Source organism: Poromitra crassiceps, assembly GCF_964638095.1.
Source record: "Poromitra crassiceps genome assembly, chromosome: 6".
Classification (NCBI taxonomy): domain Eukaryota; kingdom Metazoa; phylum Chordata; class Actinopteri; order Beryciformes; family Melamphaidae; genus Poromitra; species Poromitra crassiceps.
This window is the reverse complement of record NC_139627.1, coordinates 23,174,270-23,187,799: the sequence shown is the minus strand read 5'-3', so window position 1 is coordinate 23,187,799 and position 13,530 is coordinate 23,174,270.

The following is a 13,530-nucleotide window of genomic DNA, read 5'->3' as shown; positions in this document are numbered from 1 at the left end:
TGTGTGTGTGTGTGTGTGTGTGTGTGAGAGAGAAGGGGTGGGTGTTCAAATAATCTTGATTCAAAATCATAGCAGTATGAACGCCCAGCATATGGAGCAGCCTAGAAAAGGTTAACACATCCATTATGTGGAGTGGGACGGGTTGTTCTCTTTCTTCTCTCCATGCACTCAATAAAACCCCAGCTATTAGATAAATAGGCCATCTTTACACGATTTAAAACTCGACTATGAGCGAGCAGAAACAACAGGTAGCCGTAGCCCATTTCAGAATGAGAATCACTTTTATTGCCACAATATAAAGATTACGAGGAATTTGTCGAATGCCCTGAATTATTCTGCAAATTACGGTTCCGATGTTCGATTAACATTCTTTAACCAAATCAGCCCATAGCATGCAGATTTCCCCAATCATTGTTAAATGCGCAATGGGATTTAATCCAAATCCGCCGCCCCTTGCGGAGCAGAAGCAGATCCACACACTTTAGGTATAAGCTTAGCTAGGCTGTATCAGAGCAATCAATGCAAATCTGTTCTTAAGGCTTGGAATCCATTGGTTTCGTAAGCATGCGTTGCGTGTTTTGATAAATGGGCTAAATGTCAGTGAGTGACATATAAGCAGAGTAGCCTAGTTATGGGGCATTTGCCTCAATGCCTCTTAACCAACTCACCGCGTTGGAATTGCGTGATTTCCACTAATCTGAACAAGCCAGAGTCCGACAGGGGGCTATATAGTGCCTATCGGTAACTTCAGTTTATCCACAGGGTCAATTCGCCAGGCTCCGAGAGATACCGTAATCCTCCCTCTTGCTGGCGGGCTTAAAAGCAATTAAACACCAGCCTTTTGGAGATACGGACGCCCCGTTTCCAGTGCAAGCGAAGTGATATCCGCGTAAAAGTAGGTCTGCTTCATGGTTATCCGTATAGGACTCACCTTTGTGAGACAATAACAGTTCACGTCCAAAAAACATGCGACGCTTTTAGAAAAACCCTCTATATGGTTCCCAGAGCATCCAGACTTATTTTAATATTTCCAAATGATGCGGGTGTGTAGCCTATTTAAAAAAGGGAGAAGAAAACAGCATTCGGTCTTGTTGCGCATATACATCCAGCTGATATGACAAGTAGCCACAGGAAAAAAGATGAGAAACAAAATCCAGAAAGGCAGCCTACAAGTTTAACAGTCGGGAATTAAAGCCTACAGATCATATGGACCTCGGCTGTCGGCGGGTGCTTTCACCGTCCTTCGGTGGAGGAGGGAGCGCTCCGACTTTCAGCACGTTGGAGAGCGACTGTCTGTCTCCGCAGCACGGCTCCCCTCCTACTGTATCCGCGGCTCCGCCCGTCCGTCCTCTGCTGCCGTAGCCTATATCTCACGAAGAACCAGGGGAAACAATGCGTTAATACATCCTTATAGCACGACCAGGAAAACTTCAATGTTTTTCCCCTCTCGACGTTGGAACCGGTCCTCTACAACCTATAAAGGAGCAGTTTATAGAGGAGGTAGTTAGGCTACTATTAAAGTGTGAGGCTGTGTGTGTGCCTGTGCTGCTGTGCATGTCTGTGTGTGTGTGTGTGTGTGTGTGTGTGTGTGTGTGTGTATGTGCGCGCGCGCGCGCGTGTGCGTGCTTTCTGTGCACAGTGGCAACTGACTAAGCGCGTTTGCATGGCTATCTGTGTTGCATGTGCACGCGTACCTGCGCGTGCGCGGGCTGATCTGTACACATGACCTAGACTAAAGTATGTTCTCGTGAGTCACTCATAATTTGCGGCACCGTTTGAAACTCATTTGTATTCCAAGGGGCAGCGCAAAGGGAATCTGACTTTCCAGCACCGACAACAACAACAACAAAAAATACAATATGACATTGCAGAGCAGCAAAAATATCAGCTTTGTCTTACAGAGGATAACCCGTAGGGGCCACTGCCTGCCTACGTTCAGACTTTAGAGTCAGATGATTGAGTGCAACCCCAAAGAGATCATATAGGCTATAATTAGTCATTCCCAAGTGGAAACACATCGTATAAAAGGGAGTCTGTGGCCTGTCTTGTACAAATATAGCCATGTGCTAATGACCGTTATCTGAAATGTAATGACTGAAAGGTCATTACATTTTAAGGTAACCAGTATGAGCTCTTCCCGGTGCTCTCCAGAGTAAAAAAAGAAAAAAGAACAAGCAAATCAAATAATTACAATGACAAAAAGACTTGCCACATTGTGCTGTTTCATCTGCTCTGCTGAACCATTTGTGGAATGTAGATTTCAATCGAAAGAGTCCAAAATACCTTTAATTTGTGTGATGCAGGTCATCCTGGATATTTATTGCCCTATTTTCTGCCTGAGGGAAAACCAATGGCTTCCAAAAGATCTATATGGCTATCCAAACAACTAGGGAGTCATGCATACACAGATCAATAGTTGGGGCAGCCAAGGAATAGACACTATCACATGAAGCTATAAGAATGTGTAAGATTTGTGATACTGTAGGGGTGTGTGTGTGTGTGTGTGTGTGTGTGTGTGTGTGTGTGTGTGTGTGTGTGTGTGTGTCTGTGTCTGATCACATGTATGTGTGCATGTATGCATACTAAATATATACATTCTCAAGCATGGGCATATGGGCCCAACCTCCTTTGAATATGACCCTGCTTACTAACACAGCAAGCATGCTCTCTGGCAAAATCTGTCAAGTCAGTTCAGCATCAAGTGCATCAGAAGCTCGGGCTTTGATGTCATTCAATCTCCATTACTGAGATTTTCTCACTTCTTCTCAACAGCAACACGTCAGCTTCGCCCCTGTCAGCCACGTTCCACTAATTGGCTGCTGATCCCGCCCTGTCTAAAAGGCTCAACAATAGTATAGGGTCTCGTAACACATAGGTGATTGCTACAGTACACTAAATCAGGCGTTTTGAAGTGGGAGGCGGGCCTCCCTATAGGGGGGGCTCCAAACAGTTTCAGGGGAGGCTCAGTGAATGGCAGTGAAACAAATATTACATACGTTTTCAAAAGGAGGTCCCATAGAATAGCCTAAATGTGTGTGATTTGGTTAAAGACATAGTTCAGGTGTGTGTGTGTGTGTGTGTGTGTGTGTGTGTGTGTGTGTGTGTGTGTGTGTGTGTGGACGAGGGGGGGGGGGTGGATTTGACAGTTTTTCCCACTTTACCAGAGTCAGAAACAAATACATGCCTTCAGACAGACCTTTTTTATGTATTTGGTGTAGTGTTGAGTATGTCAACAGCAATGCCAGGTTATCTTGGCTCAATTGTTGAGTGGCAATGTGATCAAATAACATAATCGGGACGGAGGGAGGGAGGCTTTGCCCAAGTGTCAGCATCTGAGGGGAGGCTCACAGTCTCAGACTTTGAAAACCCCTGCACTAAATCATACACCATCCGGGTGCACCGCTAAGTCACGCAGGCTTTGAGACAGTGCAGCCGACAGCCGCCGCTGATGGAGATCACGCTGGGGTTGGTTATCTCTAAGAGGTGACAGGTGTCTGAAATGCAGATGCTGGCAAAGCTGCAATCCCAACAAAACCAAGCGGAAGGGGTTTGTCAAACTCCCGGTGACACGCACAGACCGTATAATTACTGTGTCAGCTGAAACATTTAGCAGCTGCACGCAGGAGGGCAAACTGAGGTGGTTGTTAACGTCTCTCCTCGGCTGAATACAGCGCCGGGGGAAGCCACATTTTACCCGTTTCGCATTTCTTATGTGGTGTTTGCCTTTTTTATATTTGATCTCCTTCCACTTTCACCCCTGATTCTCTCGTTGTTTTTAAGATCCTCATTTGACTTCGTCAAGTTCATAGACCGTTGACGTCACCCATTGGTTTCTGGACTCCCGTTTTGAAGCCCAAGTGTGGCTGCTGCCATCTTGGTTTTCACACAACTCGCACAAGACTGGGGTTTTCCCCCTGAGCCGCAGCTCCGCCTGCTATTGTGATCGGCAAGCTGCGTGATCACTGGACAGGTGACCTGTCAATCACGCCCATACATAGTCCTTTTAATCGTCTATTTTACTCTAAATGGGTGAGTTCTATAAAAAAAATCACCCTCCGTACAGTTTTCATGAAAGATGAAATTAGCGATATAGACCCAACCCGTTTTTTGAACCAGGCTGTAAACATGTTTAATCCCGTTGTAAAGATGGGCATTTTAACATGGCGTCTATGGGGATTGACTCGCTTTTGGAGCCAGCCTCAAGTGGACATTCGAGGAACTACAGCTTTTAGTATCACTTGCGCCTCCTCATCTGTCCAAGCCTGAGCTTGCCGCCTGATCGACTTGCGTGTGGCGGCTGCTGAATTGTTGAGTGGTTTCTCTTTCCGGCTTTCTTTTCCTCCTTCAACATGGTGCCTCCTCCTCCTCCGCTGGCGGATGTGCTTTGTGTCAGACGAGGAACATCTCACTTCGTATGACTGATAGAAACGGTGTGCACTTGCCAGCGCCTGCACTATAGCCTCTCATCTCCCTTCCTCTTCACCACTTTCCACAATGGAGGCACCAAACCGGAAAAAGTATATATCAATTATTAAACCTGACATCGCACTCGCGGGGGTCCATGTTGGATCTCAGCGCGTGGATGTGTTGTCAGACAGCCAGCCGGCTACCACAGCACGGCATGGTCCATTAGGCCTTCACTCTGGCTCACAGGCTGGATGATACAAAACAGCACTGGAGCAACCCGCTTCTATAAATAGACTATCTGGGAAGTCGTGGTGAAGCAGGGAATGTTCCTCGCAACATATTCCTGAGCAAGCCTAACAAATATGTTTACAACCCACTTGTGTGTGCTTGAGAGTGGAGGCAACAAAAGCCAAGGCTGCCGGAGCGGCTTCCAACTCAATCAGCTAATGGAAAGGGCGCTGCACCCCTCCCCACCTTCCTACCACCTCTTTATTTTCCTCCAGCAATGCATTCACCCACAGCCGAGACTGAACCCAATGTTATAATGGTATAAACATTAGGGCTGCTTTTATAGACTGCAAGCAGGTCTTTGGCATTATATTTGGTCACAGCTATTCACGCTGCCTTATTAAACTGAATGCCAGGGGGAGGGGGGTACAGAAAGAGAAAGAGAGAGAGAGAGCCAAAGCAAGTGAGAGGAAAGAAGACAGAGACAGGAGGAGGGGGATGGGGGGGGTGAAGGGAGACTAGTGTGGGAGTGAACTATAAAGTTTCCCCTCCTCCATGGAAACCGGGTTAAAGCATCGCCTTTGTACTAATGTACAAAGGCGTTTGTACTAATGTACAAAGCCTGATCAGTTCTTAATTATTCTCTTCTACCACTAGTAGTATAATTTTGAGTGTAACAAATCTAAATCCTTAGCATGAGCTGCTGGAAATCCCTTGCTGTTTAGACGGCGTAACAATGCGAATTCCACACTGGCTTATCCACATGCTTTATAAGAGTCTTCCAGTTTCTCCTTTGAGCCGCTAAAGTAGTTCAGTGATCTTATTATGATGAATGTGTAAGCAGTTGAGCTATCATGGTTATATGGAATCCATGGCTCGATGCAGGATAGGCTAGTCACATATTGAGAAATCAGATATCGCTGTTCCGGTATTCAGAGTGACATGTCTTGAGATTCTTTAATTTCTTTATTTCCATTAAACCATTTGAAAATTTGAAAAGGAAAGCGTTAAATGGCGGATGAAATTCAAAACGGATGCTTTTCATGGGCCTATTTCCCCCCACTGCGTGCCATGTGGGTAGTGTGCTTGCATCAATTCAGACTTGTCTTTCAGAGAGTAGAGTGCCCCAGACCCATATAACCCCCCATCCACTTTCCCCCTGTGGTCCTATATCCAACATCCTGTATTACATGGGACACTGATTCAGACATTCAAATAGCCTTTCCAAAGCGAGCAGGGGAAGGGGGATTCTGGTTTTTGGGATGAGTGGCTCTGGTGTCACTGTCAGCTCGCTGGTGGATCGTGGGTCTCTCTGTGATACTTATTAGCCCGGCTGTGTGTAACGGTGCCCCTGTGGGTACTGGCATTTTCCAGCGAGTTAGGCTAAGAGCTCTCTTCTCCCCCCATAGGGGACCTGCAGAGACTCTCTGATTCGCTCCCTCCAACGGCTGACGGTGCTGCAGCGGCTCCGGGGAGGCAGAGAGCACCGAGGCTGTGTCGCCGTGGTTCGTTGCCTCTTAATGACTCTGCTGCTTTAAACATGCAAATGGAGCTGAAGTGGAGAGGAGAAGGCCTGGAGGGATAATTTGGCATATGAATCAAATGGAATTCACTGGAATTACGCAGTGCATGGATTCTCTGATCCCAGTTTCTCAAATGTGAATATTTTCAGGTTTCTTTACTCCTCTATCTCTATGACAGTAAATGGAATATCTTTGGGTTGTGGACAAAAGAAGACATTTGAACATGTCATCTTGGGCTTTGAGAAACAGTGATCAACATTTTTTTTTACCTTTTTCTGACATTTTATAGACCAAACAGCTAATTGATGAATCGAGAAAAGAATCGACAGATTAATAGGCAATGAAAATAATCGTTATATGCCTGATATGAGACTATATATGGTTTTAGATGTTGGATATGGTAATATGGTGATATGCGACTACATATGTTTTTAGATGTTGGTAATATGGTGATATGAGACTATATATGGTTTTAGATGTTGGATATGGTAATATGGTGATATGAGACTAGATATGGTCTTAGATGTTGGATATGGTGATATGAGACTAGATATGGTCTTAGATGTTGGATATGGTGATAAGAGACTAGATATGGTCTTAGATGTTGGATAGGGTGATATGCGACTAGATATGGTCTTAGATGTTGGATAGGGTGATATGCGACTAGATATGGTCTTAGATGTTGGATATGGTGATATGCGACTAGATATGGTCTTAGATGTTGGATATGGTGATATGAGACTATATATGGTCTTAGATGTTGGATATGGTGATATGAGACTAGATATGGTCTTAGATGTTGGATATGGTGATATGCGACTAGATATGGTCTTACTGTAGATGTTGGATATGGTAATATGGTGATATGAGACTAGATATGGTCTTAGATGTTGGATATGGTAATATGGTGATATGAGACTAGTTTACGGTCTTAGATGTTGGATGGTAATATGGTGATATGAGACTAGATATGGTCTTAGATGTTGGATGGTAATATGGTGATATGAGACTAGATATGGTCTTAGATGTTGGATATGGTAATATGGTGATATGAGACTAGATTACGGTCTTAGATGTTGGATGGTAATATGGTGATATGAGACTAGATATGGTCTTAGATGTTGGATGGTATTATGGTGATATGAGACTAGATATGATCTTAGATGTTGGATATGGTAATATGGTGATATGAGACTAGATATGGTCTTAGATGTTGGATGGTAATATGGTGATATGAGACTAGATATGCTCTTAGATGTTGGATATGGTAATATGGTGATATGAGACTAGATATGGTCTTAGATGTTGGATGGTAATATGGTGATATGAGACTAGAAATGGTCTTCAATGTTGGATATGGTAATATGGTGATATGAGACTAGATATGGTCTTAGATGTTGGATGGTAATATGGTGATATGAGACTAGATATGGTCTTAGATGTTGGATGGTGATATGAGACTAGATATGCTCTTAGATGTTGGATATGGTAATATGGTGATATGGGACTAGATATGGTCTTAGATGTTGGATATGGTAATATGGTGATATGAGACTAGATATGGTCTTAGATGTTGGATGGTAATATGGTGATATGAGACTAGATATGCTCTTAGATGTTGGATGGTAATATGGTGATATGAGACTAGATATGGTAATATGGTGATATGGGACTAGATATGGTCTTAGATGTTGGATATGGTAATATGGTGATATGAGACTAGATATGCTCTTAGATGTTGGATGGTAATATGGTGATATGAGACTAGATATGGTCTTCAATGTTGGATATGGTAATATGGTGATATGAGACTAGATATGCTCTTAGATGTTGGATGGTAATATGGTGATATGAGACTAGATATGATCTTAGATGTTGGATATGGTAATATGGTGATATGAGACTAGATATGGTCTTCAATGTTGGATATGGTAATATGGTGATATGAGACTAGATATGGTCTTAGATGTTGGATATGGTAATATGGTGATATGAGACTAGATATGGTCTTCAATGTTGATTATGGTAATATGGTGATATGAGACTAGATATGGTCTTCAATGTTGGATATGGTAATATGGTGATATGCAACTAGATATGGTATTAGATGTTGGATGGTAATATGGTGATATCAGACTAGATATGCTCTTAGATGTTGGATATGGTAATATGGTGATATGAGACTAGATATGGTCTTAGATGTTGGATGGTAATATGGTGATATGAGACTAGATATGGTCTTCAATTTTGGATATGGTAATATGGTGATATGCAACTAGATATGGTCTTAGATGTTGGATGGTAATATGGTGATATGAGACTAGATATGGTCTTAGATGTTGGATAGTGATATAAGACTAGATATGCTCTTAGATGTTGGATATGGTAATATGGTGATATGGGACTAGATATGGTCTTAGATGTTGGATATGGTAATATGGTGATATGAGACTAGATATGGTCTTAGATGTTGGATATGGTAATATGGTGATATGCAACTAGATATGGTCTTAGATGTTGGATGGTAATATGGTGATATGCGACTAGATATGGTCTTAGATGTTGGATATGGTAATATGGTGATATGGGACTAGATATGGTCTTAGATGTTGGATATGGTAATATGGTGATATGCAACTAGATATGGTCTTAGATGTTGGATGGTAATATGGTGATATGCGACTAGATATGGTCTTAGATGTTGGATATGGTAATATGGTGATATGAGACTAGATATTGTCTTCGATGTTGGATATGGTAATATGGTGATATGCGACTAGATATGGTCTTAGATGTTGGATGGTAATATGGTGATATGCAACTAGATATGGTCTTAGATGTTGGATGGTAATATGGTGATATGAGACTAGATATGGTCTTAGATGTTGGATATGGTAATATGGTGATATGCGACTAGATATGGTCTTAGATGTTGGATATGGTGATACGGCATAAGCATTGTATTTTCCTGGTTTTAAACGCTGCATTACAGTAAACCTTTTCTGTCTCTGATAGCTGCTTCAGCACTGTTGCCACAACAACCCAAGTGTCTCTATAGTATAGTGAGGAGGAAGGTTTTTTGAGGAACAGCTTTATCATCCCATCTCAAAATCTGCATGTTGGTGGTGCAGCGGGAGATAAACTCTGAACTATAGTCTTTATTGTCCTGCAGTAAAAAAAAATCACAGACAGTACATGCACAGAAACATAGATAACCACACCATACAGTATAGATACGGATATATACATCTAAAATTCGTCCCCCGTCTGTAGGCTATCCCAGCACATCTACATATATCACATTCACAGTCTGGCTCTATACCAGGTCAGTGAGGCAATTTGTTTAATATACCTATGGCAGAAGGGAGAACACTTCTGCCAAAGTGCGTGCTCTTCTCCATATCAGAGTCTGTGTCTATAGCCTGACGGCAGTAGTGTGACTAGAGGGCTGTCTAAGAGATGGGTGTAGGGGAGTGGATGATTTTAGAGGCAACATGTGTGATCTTGGTCAGTTAGTTTTTGTTGGAGATGGTCAGCATGGTGCAGAAACAGGGGGAACAGTACAGCAGAATGTGTTGGATGGATGATGCTTTTTTTAATGGCAAGATGGCAGCCGTGCCTTCTTCTGTGTTTGTGCCGGTGCGCCCAACCATCACAGCGCTCCACAGCACCCCTCTGGTCGGAAACTGTAGCCTTGTGTTTGTTGTTGCTATAGGCCTATATACAGTAGCTTAAAGTTATCTATTAGCAACCGCTGCTTGACACTGATGTTAGTGGCTCTCATAATGATCGTAGGGACTGTGTAGGAGCTGCGACACAGTGATTGACAACACAGTCCTGAAAGGGGCTAGGAAGTAAGAGTACTGTAGCATATATAGCCTCCTGTAATTACCATTGGGTGGAAGCAGCTCTAGGCTGCTGTTGCTGCTGCTCAGGAGATTTCGACATGTTGGGGCTTTAACACAACAAATGAACCAAGAATAAAACAAATCACAGCATCAGCAAACAAATCAACAATTCACACAACAAACACACCTTTTTCTTCTTCTTTTCTTAGGCCATATTGATTACATGGCATTACAGTTTGGTCCTTCTGAGCAATTGATCATTTAGGAACTCCTTCCTTTTTTTGTAATGCAAAAGTGATTAGAATTACCCTAATTACCCTGTGTTGTATTCTGGTCTGAATGGATTTTATTTAGGGTTAGGGTTTTGATTTATAATAGGCTACCTGATCGATATTAACCATTCAAAAAGGTAATTTTCTTTTTAGAGTTAGGCCTATTTTCGCCTGATTCAACATACATTATGGGGCTGACATAGCAAGCTCCCAGTGGACCAACAATGGCTGAGTATTGGCTTGCAGGTCAATGAGTGCCTTAACAAGATCTGGTTTTCTGCTAGTGGCCCAATACTGCACAAACCACAGTTAGGATTAGAGCACAGCAGCTGCAATTAGACTATTTACAATGCATTATATATAGGCCTTCTGGTGACCAACACTTAGTGGGCCATACCGTACCACCTGTCACCTCCCTCTGTTACTGTTCTGTCCCTCACTGGCAACCTGATCTCATACAACTACTAAACCTAAAGCTGGAGTGCGTAACATTTGTAGTCTGGCTCCCCCTTCTGGTGCATCTGGCAGTGAAGGAACGTTGCATTCATGTGGCGTCAGGAAAATGAGTTCCCTTTGCTCTTTGTTGTCACGCAAATACTGGAACCCGCTATCAACGTGTTGTTTAAATGCTCTGAACTAAACACATCTTCTTTGTAGCGTCCAAAGCTCATGAACAACTCGGGAAATGAGACAATCCAATACCATATAAATAAACAATATAAAATAACTTTCTATTTTCATTTCACTAGGCATCTCGCGTGCTACGCTACGTTCACACAGGGCACCTACACCTTGCCTTGCCTCAACCCACGCCTACAGACCTTGAGCTGCGTGTGAACCTATCACACGCTTTTGCGATCACACTGCATGCCTATTAGACGCTGAACCTGCCGAGTCACAAGCGCCTCTCCTCTCTCCAGAGTGTTTTTTTTGGTCACAATGTCTCCCTCTCTCTCTCCTTCAGTCTCTCTCCTCCCCCCTCTCTCTCCCTCAGTCTCCCCCCTCTCTCCCTCTCCCTCAGTCTCTCTCCCACTCCTCTCTCCACCTCTTCCTCAGTCTCTCTCTCCCTTCTCTCCCTCTCCCTCTGTCTCTCGTGAGCCTCCTCACGCCTCGTGCACATCTACAATGGCAAAATCGCTGTTCCGCTGTTGTCGCAGCGTTTTGTGGGCGTGGAAACCAGCTTCCAGCTTGGAGCTGTAGAAACGTTTTCAGGTAGATGTACACAGAAGGGTGGGGGGAGGAAATGTGTAGGAAGAGCTGTCATTGGGTAGCTTAACGAAAGGTCCCGCCCTAGTCCCGCCCCACGGGCGTGAAGCCGCTCAGAGACAAGCCGCCTCTAGTCTGCGACAGCGAAACGCTGGGCGGTTCCTGCGGCAGGGGGCGCGAGGTTGAAATGGACCAATCAGATGCGGAAATAGAGCAAGACAGCCTATCAAGATGCAGCGTCAAAGAGGCTTTCACAGGAGGCATGCCGCCGTGCGTTTCATGGTGTGCACGAGCCGTCAGTCTCTCTCGTGAGCCTCAGACTGATGACATCACTGATGACATCATCGCTGTTGACATCATCAATGATATGTGTATGTGTGTATCACTGATGATGCCACAATGCCTCTGACATCAATGATGATGTCACAATTTATGACATCACTGATGACATCATCACTGATGATGACATCATCAGTGATGTGTGTATGTGTGCATCACTGATGATGCCACAATGCCTCTGACATCAATGATGATGTCACAATTTATGACATCACTGATGACATCATCACTGGGACTTTCTTTCACACCGGCCTTGAAAGCCGAAAAATGCACGGAAAATAGGATTAGCGCCTCCGATGTGAAAGTCGTGAACCCGCTTTGGTGGACAATTGTTTTACGCCTTTTGTCCCGCGACGGGAGGTAGTAACAGCGCCGGGTTACCTGGCAACCCGCCTCCACTTGAAAGGTCGTCGCAGCGAGCCGGAAAAGGTGCGAATGGTCTGCTCATTCATAAAAAAAATTACAGGGGAAATCACCTCATGTATCAAGAAAGTGCACGAGTGAAAGTAAAAAAAAGTAGCCTATACAATCATGACTGCAGGGACGCCAGGAGGAATGCTCCGTGCGGTTAGGCTTTATGCTCAAACGATGTTGATATTAGTAGGTAGGCTACAATTAACGGATATAATAATAAGCTTCAGAGGGCTATAGCTGTCTGTGGCGAGTTGGTCTGAGGTTATTCCCTACTATTCCCCCGACGAACGTTATGCAGACTGCAGCTGTTTGATATGCGGGCGGTCGTGTATCGTTCCAATTTTAGTAGGACACCATATCGATCTGCCCGCCCACCATGCGAGTGCACTATCCTCCCTGCTCAGCGGACTAGGAGGGAAGTCTTGTTGAATGAATTAGTTCATCATACAGTACCCTAGGCTACACTAACCTATGAAAATATACATTTGGGCTAGGAGGAGCAGGAAATCCCTCCGCTCGCCTTTCAATCCGGGAGGAGGGGATTTCACCTATAAGTACACAGCAGCACGGTAATGTGGCCGTGCTGCTTGGCTCTGTGTGAAAGCAATTTCTGTGGCGAGGCGGCTGGCTTTACGGGACTCCTAAACGGCAATTTTTGCGCGATCTGTGTGTGAAAGAGCCTGAGTGAATTTATGACATCACTGATGTCATCAGTGGGACAGACAGAGAAACAAGCAAACAAACAGATTGAGCGCCAGCTCCCTTTTACATAGATAGATAGATAGATACAGTAGATTACTGCATGAAGCATGGATTTATTGGACTGCGTATCCAGTTTGGCAGGATGTCTTGCTTCATTGCAACCCAGAGTTAACCTGCTTGCATACTGGTAGTGATGAATCCAGCTGCCAGACACAATGACACTAGTGAATCTCACAGAAGGTACTCACTATACAGAAATGTTGCTAGAGCCAGAGATACTTGGGGAAAAGTTTCTGGTAACAAGGTGATGACATCTTTAACTGTCATGCAGACTAGAGGTTATTAGTATAGTCAATAGTCAGGACTCAGGAGAGGAGCAACTTGCAACAGTGACAAGTGAAAATTGGAATTGCAACAAGATGTACAGTAAATAAATTACTTCTAACAAGCTGTCTCAGTCTCACACAGTGATCGTTTCTGAAGAGGAGGGGTGCCTGGAGAGGTTGAAATGGGACATGACATTTTCGGAGCACAACACCGGATCATGGACGCATGCATCATATTATTTTAACAGCTTAATCCCTCCACTGA